This window comes from Tachysurus fulvidraco, chromosome 1 (genome assembly GCF_022655615.1).
Source record: "Tachysurus fulvidraco isolate hzauxx_2018 chromosome 1, HZAU_PFXX_2.0, whole genome shotgun sequence".
NCBI classification, from domain to species: domain Eukaryota; kingdom Metazoa; phylum Chordata; class Actinopteri; order Siluriformes; family Bagridae; genus Tachysurus; species Tachysurus fulvidraco.
The window spans coordinates 35416212-35429043 of NC_062518.1; the positions used below are offsets into that span (position 1 = coordinate 35416212).

A 12832-nucleotide genomic window follows, 5' to 3' on the forward strand; every position below is an offset into this window, starting at 1 on the left:
TGGAGCTGATTGTTCAGTAGCAGCAGGTGATTACAATTTTCAGCAAACGACTTTACATTCTGTGTAAATTCGCTTACCAGGACTAATAAGTAGAGTAATTAAAGCTCTTTTCTTTATACGTGTAAACAGTATGAGTGAGAAACCGTAAAACACTTTTGTTTTTGTGATTTGAAATGTTTTTCTTACTTATAATTTTGCCATCAGGGGATTTTGGATTTCTGGAGATTCGTGACATTGTGTAAGTTTCACAAAAGGTGATTTATTTATTTATTTTGGAGACATAAGTATCTTCATAATGCGTTAAATGTTGTGAAACACTGTCTGTCCAGAGTAAATGTAATGAAGGTAGTCAGAGCTGTATATAATTAAAAAGGCCTCTAAAGTGCTGTGTGAAAATGGAGGCCTAGTGGCGCATTTATAAAGACCACCTTACTTTCCTTTTTACTACATTTAGGACTGCTGACAACGTTGTTCATGTTTTAGTGGCGTTACAGTGATTTTTTTTCTAAATGTTTTCATCCTTTGAACCACAAATAGTAACGGTTTTTTATGTAATTGCTATAAATCGGTTTATGGAGAAATTCACATGCAGTTTGGTGACTCTGACTTCTTATTGTGTTTAGGTTGCCTGTATTATATTTATTGGCCATAATTAATCTTGTTTAAGCCGAGAAAGCCTCGTGTATAAGAAGTTCAACACCGAATATAGTATGTTATTAATTAACACCGTTTTTCTTCTACAATACCACATTTGACCACTGAGAGGCACTGTTATATAATTCCGGTACTGCAGGCACTAAATTCCAGGGGTTTCGTTACCACGACGTAAAGTGGGCGTGTTTCTGTTACGCTGTACTGAAATCCCTGGAAATAAGTGCCTGCTATTCTGGTACATTTGTAACCTCTCTTTAAATTCCCCACATTTGGCTTCGCGCGTGTTTGTTGTAACAATTGAATGATTTTAAAGCAGTTTAATGTTTTGTTTTGAAAACTACTTTCTAACCCCGTGTGATATTGTAGTGTGGAGGAGTTTGTATTCTCGTCTCTGATTGGTCGCTTTTTGAATTCATTATCGTTTCCTTTGTGTTTAGGAGTTAAAGATTACTTACACAGACTTTTCCTCTGCTAATGTTAGCATTAACAATATGTTCGCCATGTATTGAATGATGTTATTCGCGGATATGAAGGATATGAAGAGAAAACGGTATTTACCGTCCTCGTGTTTACACTTGTGTAGAATGATACCGTTTCTTGTCTGCAGTTGTCGGTATCGCTTCTCGGCCTTTTGGCTAAGATCAAGTGTAGTATCTGTTCTTATCAGTTTAATATCTGATACGTCCCCTACCCGGGGACCATATATTAAATTGATTTTTGGAGCAGGGAGATGGAATAGGGGCTTGCTCCGTCCACTCCACGCATCGACCCGGTATTGCAGTACCTCCGGGAACGGTGCACCCCCTCTGTACTGTTAAAGAAACGTTATAGCTCTACATTTCTCTAGCTCTAATACAACACTTATGTCTCTGTGTCCGGATTATTTCTGGACCTCTTTATTTCAGGGCTTTATGATCTCTTTATAATCACAGTTCACTACAGAGAAGGGGGATTTAAGGGGGTTTATTTAAAGCCAGTGTGGTTTTATAGAAGGTACTGTGTTCATTAAAGTAGCGTGTTTTACACGGTTATAATCAGTGTTGTGCTAGTTACTAAGATAAACTAACTAGTTACAGTAACGCGTTATTGCCCAACGCTGCTTACAATCACAATCTCTCTCTGCAGCGGACATACAACTTGTGACACACGGAACTATTTATCCGGAACTATTTATCGGGAATATGGCGCCCGGGATCATATTAGAGGTCGGACACAGAAACTTTCTCTCGTTTGTGCTTATTTAACAATCTTTGTTCAAATATTCTGATTATAGTCACCTGGAATTGTAAGTTCAAAGCATCTTTCACACTTTATCCTTTATTTATGTGCGATCAATAAACGTTATCAGATGTTGTTGTTGTTTACATCTTCGATCTAACCCTCTAACGAGGGGGGGGGGGGTTGGGGCTGTAACTGTACCGGGGCTTTAACACTATCTTAATAAAACTCACTGTTCTTGTCTCCTACTGCTTACCGTACAGTGTTCAGTTGTTTTGTACTGACTCTTTTTAGCGTAAAGTGCAGATGTATTGATTTATAAACGCATTTTAATGAACAATGTGGATCTCGTTCCATATTCAGCCGCACTGCATCATGGGAAGTATCGTACTGTGGTTTCTTAGACAATATTCGTCAACATTCAGCTTTAGATGTAATAAATGTAGTGTTATTTTTGCAGCATGTGTAGACTGTGGTGTTTTAGTGTTGCACGTTTGTGTAATGATTAAAGCTGGTTTCCTCTCCCTAATGGTAAAGGGTGTGTGTGGTGGTGCAGTCACTAGCTGATGGAGCTGCAATTCATACTTACCTGGCAGGGGAGATACCATGATCAAGAAGGTGGTTCACCCAGGGCGAGGCTCAGCCATTGCACTCCGGCTGTGCTGACCCCTGCGAATTCCCCAAATGTGGGAATCTCGACTGCATAATTTGTGGTAGTGGGGGACTGCGTTCGCGCTCTCCCCTGATATTCACTGTACTAAAGTTAGACATTATTCTAGTGCATTTGCAGGACTTGTGTATGTTTGTAGCTCTCTGTACAATGTACATCTTTTGTGTATGTTCTGTAGGTGTGACCTGGGTATAGATCAAGATTCAAGAATTACAGGCCTTCACAGATATCAGTGCAACAGGGGACAACTTTGCTTACCAGGAGACAACAGGTTGGCTTTCCTGGACTGAATAAACTTATTAAATGCACTCTGCCTTGAATTGATTGTTTTGCCATACTTTCTCATAGGAACTGAAGAGAAGTTACAAGTATACAGGAAAGCCCCACACATCAATACCTGCTGTTTGATTCCCAACACCCATTGCAGTACCAATTAGGTGTCATCAGGATACTACACCACAGGGCAGAAAGCAGCTCTCCCTCGACAGAAGCCAAGACGAAAGAAAATCAACTGAAGGCAGCTCTCAAGGCATGTGGATACCCTTAGGAGGTTTTAAACAAGACCGCTACTAGCAGAAGGATTGCAGCCAGAGCCAATTGAACAAACCTCTACATGACTGGAGTATCTAAGAAACTCATGCACCCAAAAGATCTGACCTTGTAAAAGCATGAGGAGCAATATGATATTCTTGGTCCAGTTCAGTGAAGAGTGTTAAGAGCTCTGCATTGGAGAGACAAAAGCCTCAACACTTTGTGGACTTTTCAGGACTGCCACAACACCCGCTATCACAACCGGACCTGTACACAATTGCACATTTTAACAGTATGACATGTCTGTATTCACACGTTACTGTACCTTATTCAGTACTACCTTTTATTTTTTTAATGTCATACTGTGTTTTTGTATGTGACAAATAAAACTTTAATTTGAAAGTATTTTATTATTATTATTATTATTTATTATTATTACTACTATAAGATACAATGCTAGTTTTCCCAAAATTTGTATGCAGTAACTGGTGCAAGCACACAAACCTGTTTGACGCTTTCACTTGGTGTGAAAGCTACAATACTGAGCAGAATGTGGCACATAATAAGCACACGATAAACATTTGTTTGTTTGCTCTTCCAGCTGCACAACAACAGCAGTATTGTTTCACACACTGTGTTCCAGTCCTTATGATGGGGACATCATCTTCAGTTATAGTCTGCTGAAATACGCTTTTAATGCGTTAACTACAGCGTTAGTATGGTAATAATGAACTTTAATGCTATTTTTTTTTTTTTTATTAAATGTCACCCAGAAATTAAGAGGCCTGTCAAAGGCCAAATTTAAATGGACAGTTTAAGCCAAAGTATAAAAGCTGTGGTGGTGAAAAGCTCTCTTTAATGACAATGTTTATGTATCAGCTTTTCAGTCATTTGATGTGAATTCATTGTGCTGCAGGTTGGTGCCTAAAGAACCCAAGCTTTTTTAAACCAACATATTGTTACCTGTCAATCCTTTGTTGAGCAGAAACGACTTGTAAATCAAATGTTTAAAATGGGGAGTGATAAAGTAATTTGAGCTAATTTAACCAAATATAATGTCAAAGTTTGCAAAGCTGGTATAACATAAAATCTAGCACCTTTGTGCTGACCGCACTGTCGTGCTCGCTTAAGGCAGATTTGCACATGCGCAGTGTGATGATTAGTCTACAGTCAAGAGGTGAATGTAGACTCAACCAATGATTACAGCAGAGTGTCTAGGGTGACCACTCAGCAGCACAGAGAAATCACACAGGGAATTTTACACAATCAAATCCACCTGAGATCTGGGGAAAAGTTACACAACAAAATCTTACACAGTGGGATAAAAACCCAGCTGAAATGATGCACGTGGCTGGTCCTGAACAGACACCAACACTGATCAGGAGCAGCTGGACACAAGGGAAATTCGACCTCACCAAATTATTCTATTCGTAGTGTTTTAAAACACTTCAAAAGCAAAACATCACCCCATTGGAGAACACAAGCACAAAGTATAATGCAGTTCTATCTGGCCCTAAATTGAGAGTACACCGTATCTGAATACCTGAGCACAGTGACTGAACACCAACACAGAACCACAATGACCAGCACAGACTCAGCGCACACACACTGGCCATAGAGACGGGCCGCTGTAAGAGATCATGGCTCTGCAGAGCAGAGATTGTGCACACAGCGCATCGACACTGACCAACTCTCACAAACTCTCCATCCTGTTGGGGGAAATAGGAGAGCTGCAATTTAGCAGGACAATATGGATCCCACGACTAATGATATTAATCTCGTTGAAATTGTAGATTTTGGACCAAAAGAACGGAACTGTCTACACTTAACTAGTCCTTAATTCCCCCAAAACAAAAGGGGAATCTTCATAATGTGAGTGAGGGGACTTTGTTCACTGTAGATAAGACAGAGAAACGCCTTTTATTTCAACCTTTCTAGCCAGTTTACTTTACAGTAGTGTTATACTGTAGTTTTCGACTTTAGCAGCACGTCTTTATCTCTGTTTAAAATTTTGTCGCCATTTATTCCACAGAGCAGGTGATTTTCTCATATAGTAAATGAATAAAAATATGTTTCAAAGAAAGAGAAGACACTTCGAAAGAAAAGCCTTCGACTTCAGCGATTTGTACCCGAATTTCCCCCTTTTGTTTATTTATCCTTTAGAGGGAACACAAGGTGGCGCTGTTATTCACAACTCTTGTAATAAAAGTAATTACGTTTAGGCCGCATCACACCACTTTTCCCTAATTTTTGTTATAGCATGTTCTCTTAGTGCTCACGTCGTAGACAACATCATAATTCAAAAATACAACTTGATATTCTGCCTTTGTATAGTAAAATTCACTAAATAATCACACAGCACGTATGCAAATCGTGACGACAAGAGAGCGGTCAGATCAGGTTAAGACAGGTTTTGTTATTTTACCGAATAACAAAAACATTTTGATTGTATTGCTGGTTAATAATTGATTTACGAAATTCTGTCTTTTCTGCACAGCATAAGATTATCAGGTAACGATTTCCTTACATTGGCTTGAAAACATTTTGTTTTGCTTTATGAGCTGCTTATTATTATAATTAGACCAAAAAGAATATTTTATTAGACCAAAAAGAATATTTTAAAAATAATATTTTTATACTGTCGCCAGTTTCTGCTCCTTATTTAATAAGAACACAGTTAGCATTAAAGTTCCTTATCATTAGGCTAATGTTGTTGTTGCTGTTAATTTATTAGGGCCCGAGCACCGAATGGTGCGAAGCCCTATTTTTTTTTATTTTTTTTTTTGCTCGGGTTTATTTATTTGTTTGTTTTGCACACATTTGTTTGTATAGATCTATTTTACTTAATATAATCAACACCTGGAGTATATTGCCTGATTACTAAACCAAGACGCAGACACTGTATAGACTGACAGTGAGGCCTGACACCCCTGTACTGGGCCAAGTGAAAGGTCAAACATTGTTTATCATGAACACTGTCATTTCACAAAAATCGACCTCTAGTCCTTGCCACATTTAGGGTGGTATTAGTAACCAAGAGTTTACTGGGTACGGACATTACCATAGTACATATAATGTTGATCTTATGACAGCAGAAGTATTAAACTTTTATCAACCTCATAAATTTGGAACTTTTTGAAAAAATCATAACCTTCAGTCATAAGTTCCTTCTTAAAGGTATATGAGACATGTAAATGAATGGCATTTATGGAGACAAAGCATTCTCAGTGCAAATATCACAATGCAAATAGATCAAACCCTGACTTAAGCAATTGAGATGTAATTAGTAACAAACTTTGACCATCCTGCGGGTTTTTCTGTCATTCGTAAAAATCGACGAATACCACAGCAAATTAAAAAAGGCTTAAGATTTAGAAATGGATTTAGATAGAGTTTGGAGAAGAAGCGCTTTAAGTTTTGATTAGCCGTGGAAAGGACAGGAAGCATTCTATTATTTTCTTATAAGAAATGAGCACATCATTAAGATAGATTGTGGTGCTTAGGTGTGGATGTGTGTATAATATGGCACTAAAACTGCTTAAACTTGGTTCTAATGACACTTGTTTTTCTAGTACATACTGTGTTGATTGGTTGTTTACCTAAAGTTTGAGGCAAACCACAGCATGAGACTCTTGAGTGTATTATGACTCATCAGCCTAAAGCAAGTATGGCATGGTAACCGTGGGAAATAACATTATTAGCTTATCAGTATCTGTTTATCAAACTTGGGTTTTTGTTTGTATTATAGCTTTGTATAATAGGTTATACCCAGATTAACTTGATTTCTTTAACTTTTCCTCTCTCTCACTGTTATAGGGGGTATAAGTATGTGACAGGGTATACAGGTATTATACCCAAATGGGTCAATTACCTATGAATACTTAATCATTCTTTTTTCAAACTTTTAACAGATGTACCCGTTCAATTTTAATGTTAATCTGTTGCAAAAGATCCATGAAACATCTTAAAAGGTAATCCATCAGAATACAAAATACCTAGTACTTTAGGTGCCATAACAGTTTACAAATTCCTTACATCATAACATTTTATATAAATATATCCCAGACCAATTATAAGCATGACATTAATAGAGGCCTACCTTTATATTTTTAACACCTTACTTTTATGCTAGCATCTAGCTAGTACTCCATAACTACACATATTACATAGCATAGCACAATAGAGACAAATTAATAGCATCTATTAATTAATAGCACCATATTTATCATTTGATCATTGCTCGCTGTGACTTCAAAAGTTTGAGTTAATTTTTTATCTCCCAGATGTAAGGATGTAAAATATTTATAAGCAGAATATCATAGAAAAACTACTGCTTGAACCTCTGGTTGTTTATTATCTCCTCTCCAAAGCAAGACCACAAATACTTTGGGTTCTTTGCATCAAGACAGCCAGTCTATTTGCAGAGAAGAATGTGTCAAACACCAAAAAAATCTGATATTTGTAAAATGTCAGTGGGCTTCTGAGTGGTGCACAACAGAAAGGCTTAGGCTTAAACATCTTTATGTACAAACATATTCACAGACTTTCACAAGTCACAGGATATCATGGCTGTCAGTACACTAACATCATTATGTGCATGTTTAACTATAGTGCTCAACACCAGCTGATGAAAACAGCTCCCCAAAAGTCCCAGACTCTCCTGAGGTTTCTGAATAAATTACTTAAATATAATGTGGAGTTTTTCTTCAACACTGTTGCTTTTGGGTATTAAGGCACTGAGAAAAGTATAAATAAGGCCAGATCTGTTATGTGCAGAATGCCATCCTTCATTGTTAAAGCAACAGAAAAGCTTTGGTCAGTGTAAGATCTCTATGTACCAACATACTCGCCAAATTTCACAACTCACTAAATATTGTGGCTATGGAAATACATAAATTTTGTGATAAATAGTTTGAACAAAGGTCATTGAAGACCATGTAGTTTTCAATGATAGCTCAGAGACTTACAGTCAGTTATTTGGTTGCTTTTACAAACAAGATACGTTTATCAAGCTCAATAGATTTACACAAAAATTAGGAATCTATTGTTGTTGTTTTTTATTTTTATTATTGGTCGGTTACTCTGATGTACATAAACATACCTATACAGTCTCAAGTATACAATAAAAAACAATTAAAAATGGACGATCGGGTGAAAAAGATAGCACATTCGGGCAAATAAAATGTACACTGTAACACAGAGGATCAAGAGAAGTTGTTAATGTGGCACCAGAGAGGTGTCCATATCTGCCAAAAGTAATTAGACTTTTGGTGTCAAGTCAAGTCAAGACAAGTCAAGAAGCTTTTTATTGTCATTTCAACCATATATAGCTGTTGCAGTACACAGTGAAATGAGAGGTGCTACATAAAACAAAGACAGGGCTAAGGACATGTAAGTAGTCTTAGCCACATAAAGTGCAACTGTGCAACCTGGTGCAAACAGTGCAGGACAAGACAAGCAAGACAGTGCAGGACAAAAGACAGTGCAGGACAAAAAACAGTGCAGACATTAAGTTACAGGACAATACAAAAAGTACAAAAAAATGCAATACACAAAAGACAATAAACAGTAACAGAAACAGCGCCGACCGACCGGTGTAAATACTGAATGTTCAAACAATATTTTGTGCAGTAAAAGAATGAACAGCAGCAGGTTCTTAGCAGCAGGTCGTTTGGATTATATATAGAGTTGTGCAAAAAACAGCAGATGACTGAGATATTGTCCAATATGTGCAAAAACAGCTGAAATGTTATTGTTGAATAACATTTCAGCTAAAACAGGTGTATGTCATAAGTGTGTTTCTCAAGTGGAAGTAATATGGACATTTGAGACAACCATATTTTAACAGAAGGTACCTGAGGAGAAGACCACAATAACAATATACATTTTTTTGCCAGGTAAACCAAATTTAAAAACAGTTGCCTGGTGTGGAAGTCAAACACAGTCTCAATTCCACTATACAGCAGATACAATTCCAAAGAGAAACAAAAATTTCGACTTAAGGAGCCTTTGTAAAAAAAAAGCCTTTCTTTTTTTTAGTCCAAAAAGAAAAGATTTTGTCACAATGCCAGAAGCAGTGAAGAAATGTTCCTTTGTGTTTCTTGCAATTAAAACAGAGATCAGAGGACTCTTTGTAAATCTTTCTTAGACGTGAAGGTGTAAGGTAAACTCTGTTAAAAAATCTGTAGTTGAGTTTGTGAATCCCCAAAGAAGTACATTTAGGGAACAAATTGTTACATATGGCGGACCAATCCGTATTGGTAATTCCGTGGCCTAAGTCTTTTTCCCACTCTCTAAGGCAGAAGTACACGAATCAACCAAGACATTATATGTTTTAGATATTAAACCTTTAGAGAGATTGTTTTTATATTATAACTTGTTCTATGTCAGTAAGATCACATCTCAGCTTACCATTATCAGACAGAGGTTTTATGAAATGACGCAGCTGAAGGTATTTGAAGAAATGGAACTGTGGTATACTATATTGGTGCGATATTTCTTGGAAGGATTTTAATGCCTCGCCTGAAAGGAGACAAGATAATTGCGAGATCCCTAACTTAGACCAGACTGAAAGGCCGATATTTTGCAGAGATATAGGGAAGTCGGGATTAAAAGAGGAATCTATTATTTAATATGAAAGGTGTACAATTAATATACAACCAATAGAAAGAGTTAGAGCTGGAGAGCTAAAGTCTGTATATTTTTACCATATTTAAATGCAAAACGCTCTTATTTAATTGCCTGCCCTGCACATTATAGTGTATAATTAGCATAATTATATAAGTACAATTCACTAACAAATACGTAGGACAATGTGAACACCAAGACCGTGTTTTGAGCCTGTGTATTCATTTCTTGCAGTCATTTTGAAGACAGTATGTACATGTCATATTGAGGCCTTTACTTTTCGTCCCGTTGTTTTGAATTAGACCCCTAGGGGGCGCTGAGGTGGAGCTGATTGTTCAGTAGCAGCAGGTGAGTACAGAGGATTTTGGATTTCTGGCGATTCGTGACATTGTTTGTTTCACAAAAGGTGATTTATTTATTTATTTTGGAGACATAAGTATCTTCTTAATGCGTTAAATGTTGTGAAACACTGTATGTCCAGAGTAAATGTAATGAATGTAGTCCGAGCTGTATATAATTAAACAGGCCTCTAAAGTGCTGTGTGAAAATGGAGGCCTAATGGCGCATTTATAAAGACCACCTTACTTTCCTTTTTACTACATTTAGGACTGCTGACAACGTTGTTCATGTTTTAGTGGCGTTACAGTGACTTTTTTCTAAATGTTTTCATCCTTTGAACCACAAATAGTAACGGTTTTTATGTCATTGCTATAAATCAGTTTATGGAGAAATTCACATGCAGTTTGGTGATTCTGACTTCTTATTGTGTTTAGGTTGCCTGTATTATATTTATTGGCCATAATTAATCTTGTTTAAGCCGAGAAAGCCTTGTGTATAAGAAGTTTGACCCCGAATATAGTACGTTATTAATTAACACCGTTTTTCTTCTGCAATACCACATTTGACCACTGAGAGGCACTGTTGATTATACAACAGTGCCTCTCAGTGGTCAAATGTGGTACATTTGTAATATCTCTTTAGTCAAGTCGAGAAGCTTTTATTCACTATCATTCAAGCTTTTTGAATTCATTGTCGTTTCCTTTGTGTTTAGGAGTTAAAGATTACTTACATAGACTTTTCCTCTGCTAATGTTAGCATTAACAATATGTTCGCCATGTATTGAATGATGTTGTTCGAGGATTTGAAGAGAAAACGGTATTTACCGTCCTCGTGTTTACACTTGTGTAGAATGACACCGTTTCTTGTCTGCAGTTGTCGGTATCGCTTCTCGGCCTTTTGGCTAAGATCAAGTGTAGTATCTGTTCTTATCAGTTTAATATCTGATACGTCCCCTACCCGGGGACCATATATTAAATTGATTTTTGGAGCAGGGAGATGGAATAGGGGCTTGCTCCGTCCACTCCACGCATCGACCCGGTATTGCAGTACCTCCGGGAACGGTGCACCCCCTCTGTACTGTTAAAGAAACGTTATAGCTCTACATTTCTCTAGCTCTAATACAACACTTATGTTTCTGTGTCCGGATTATTTCGGGACCTGCTTTATTCCAGGGCTTTGATATCTTTATATTCACAGTTCACTACAGAAAAGGGGGATTTAACGGGGTTTATTTAAAGCCAGTGTGGTTTTATAGAAGTTACTGTGTTCATTAAAGTAGCGTGTTTTACACGGTTATAATCACAATCTCTCTCTGCAGCGGACATACAACTTGTGACACACGGAACTATTTATCCGGAACTATTTATCGGGAATATGGCGCCCGGGATCATATTAGAGGTCGGACACAGAAACTTTCTCTCGTTTGTGCTTATTTAACAATCTTTGTTCAAATATTCTGATTATAGTCACCTGGAATTGTAAGTTCAAAGCAGCTTTCACACTTTATCCTTTATTTATGTGCGACAAATAAACGTTATCAGATGTTGTTGTTGTTGTTTACATCTTCGATCTAACCCTCAAAGGGGGAGGGGGGATTGGGGCTGTAACTGTATCGGGGCTTTAACACTATCTTAATAAAACTCACTGTTCTTGTCCCCTACTGCTTACCGTACAGTGTTGTGTCAGTAGTTTTGTACTGACTCTTTTTAGTGTAAAGTGCAGATGTATTGATTTATAAACGCATTTTAATGAACACTGTGGATCTCGTTCCATATTCAGCCGCACTGCATCATGGGAAGTATCGTACTATTTGGTTTCTTAGACAATATTCGTCAACATTCAGCTTTAGATGTAATAAATGTAGTGTTATTTTTGCAGCATGTGTAGACTGTGGTGTTTTAGTGTTGCACGTTTGTGTAATGATTAAAGCTGGTTTCCTCTCCCTAATGGTAAAGGGTGTGTGTGGTGGTGCAGTCACTAGCTGATGGAGCTGCAATTCATACTTACCTGGCAGGGGAGATACCATGATCAAGAAGGTGGTTCACCCAGGGCGAGGCTCAGCCATTGCACTCCGGCTGTGCTGACCCCTGCGAATTCCCCAAATGTGGGAATCTCGACTGCATAATTTCTGGTAGTGGGGGACTGCGTTCGCGCTCTCCCCTGATATTCACTGTACTAAAGTTAGACTTTATTCTAGTGCATTTGCAGGACTTGTGTATTTTAAACGAGACCGCTACTAGCAGAAGGATTACAGCCAGAGCCAATTGAACAGACATCTACATGACTGGAGAATCTAAGAAACTCATGCACCCAAAAGATCTGACCTTGTAAAAGCATGAGGAGCAATATGATATTCTTGGTCCAGTTCAGAGCTCTGCATTAGAGAGACACATTAGAGGACTGCCACAACACCCGCTATCGCAACCGGACCTGTACACAATTGCACAATTTGCAGCACATGCACATTTTAACAGTATGACATGTCTGTTTTCACACGTTACTGTACCTTATTCTGTACTGCCTTTGTTTTTGTCATACTGTGTGTTTTTGTATGTGAACGGTTGAAATTACAGCATCATTGAACATGATAAAGAATACGTCAAAAAATGATAAACAAATGTTTGGTGTGTTTATACAAAATTAAGCAAGAAAAGTCTAATTGTAATTATTTTCCCCCCCCCCCCCCCCAAAAAAAAAAAAAAAAAAAACTAAATATGGTGTACAGCAGACTACTGCTCACTTTATTTCTCCACATGACTTTAATAAACATTGTGCACTAACTGGGGAAAATCT

General features: G+C 37.6%; 2 long non-coding RNA genes and 4 other non-coding genes across 7 annotated transcripts; all 6 read left to right on the plus strand.

Moving 5' to 3' along the window:
• Positions 1–87: 87 nt before the first annotated feature.
• LOC113640307 lies at positions 88–3478 on the plus strand. Its single transcript, XR_003440024.2, has 3 exons — positions 88–238; positions 2721–2813; positions 2891–3478. It is a non-coding gene; the product is annotated as an uncharacterized LOC113640307 (long non-coding RNA).
• On the plus strand, positions 1270–1460 carry LOC113640427. The gene has a single exon (XR_003440070.2). It is a non-coding gene; the product is annotated as a U2 spliceosomal RNA (small nuclear RNA).
• Positions 2454–2617, plus strand: LOC113640430. Its single transcript, XR_003440073.2, has one exon. It is a non-coding gene; the product is annotated as a U1 spliceosomal RNA (small nuclear RNA).
• Positions 3479–9370: 5892 nt separating the features above from the next.
• On the plus strand, positions 9371–12203 carry LOC113640310. Of its 2 annotated transcripts, none has more exons than XR_007143838.1 (3): positions 9371–10106; positions 11358–11517; positions 11995–12203. It is a non-coding gene; the product is annotated as an uncharacterized LOC113640310 (long non-coding RNA). The 2 variants fall into 2 exon arrangements; XR_007143839.1 differs by having other exon boundaries at positions 9371–10048.
• On the plus strand, positions 10921–11111 carry LOC113654779. The gene has a single exon (XR_003443534.1). It is a non-coding gene; the product is annotated as a U2 spliceosomal RNA (small nuclear RNA).
• LOC113654766 lies at positions 12039–12202 on the plus strand. The gene has a single exon (XR_003443521.2). It is a non-coding gene; the product is annotated as a U1 spliceosomal RNA (small nuclear RNA).
• Positions 12204–12832: the final 629 nt, after the last annotated feature.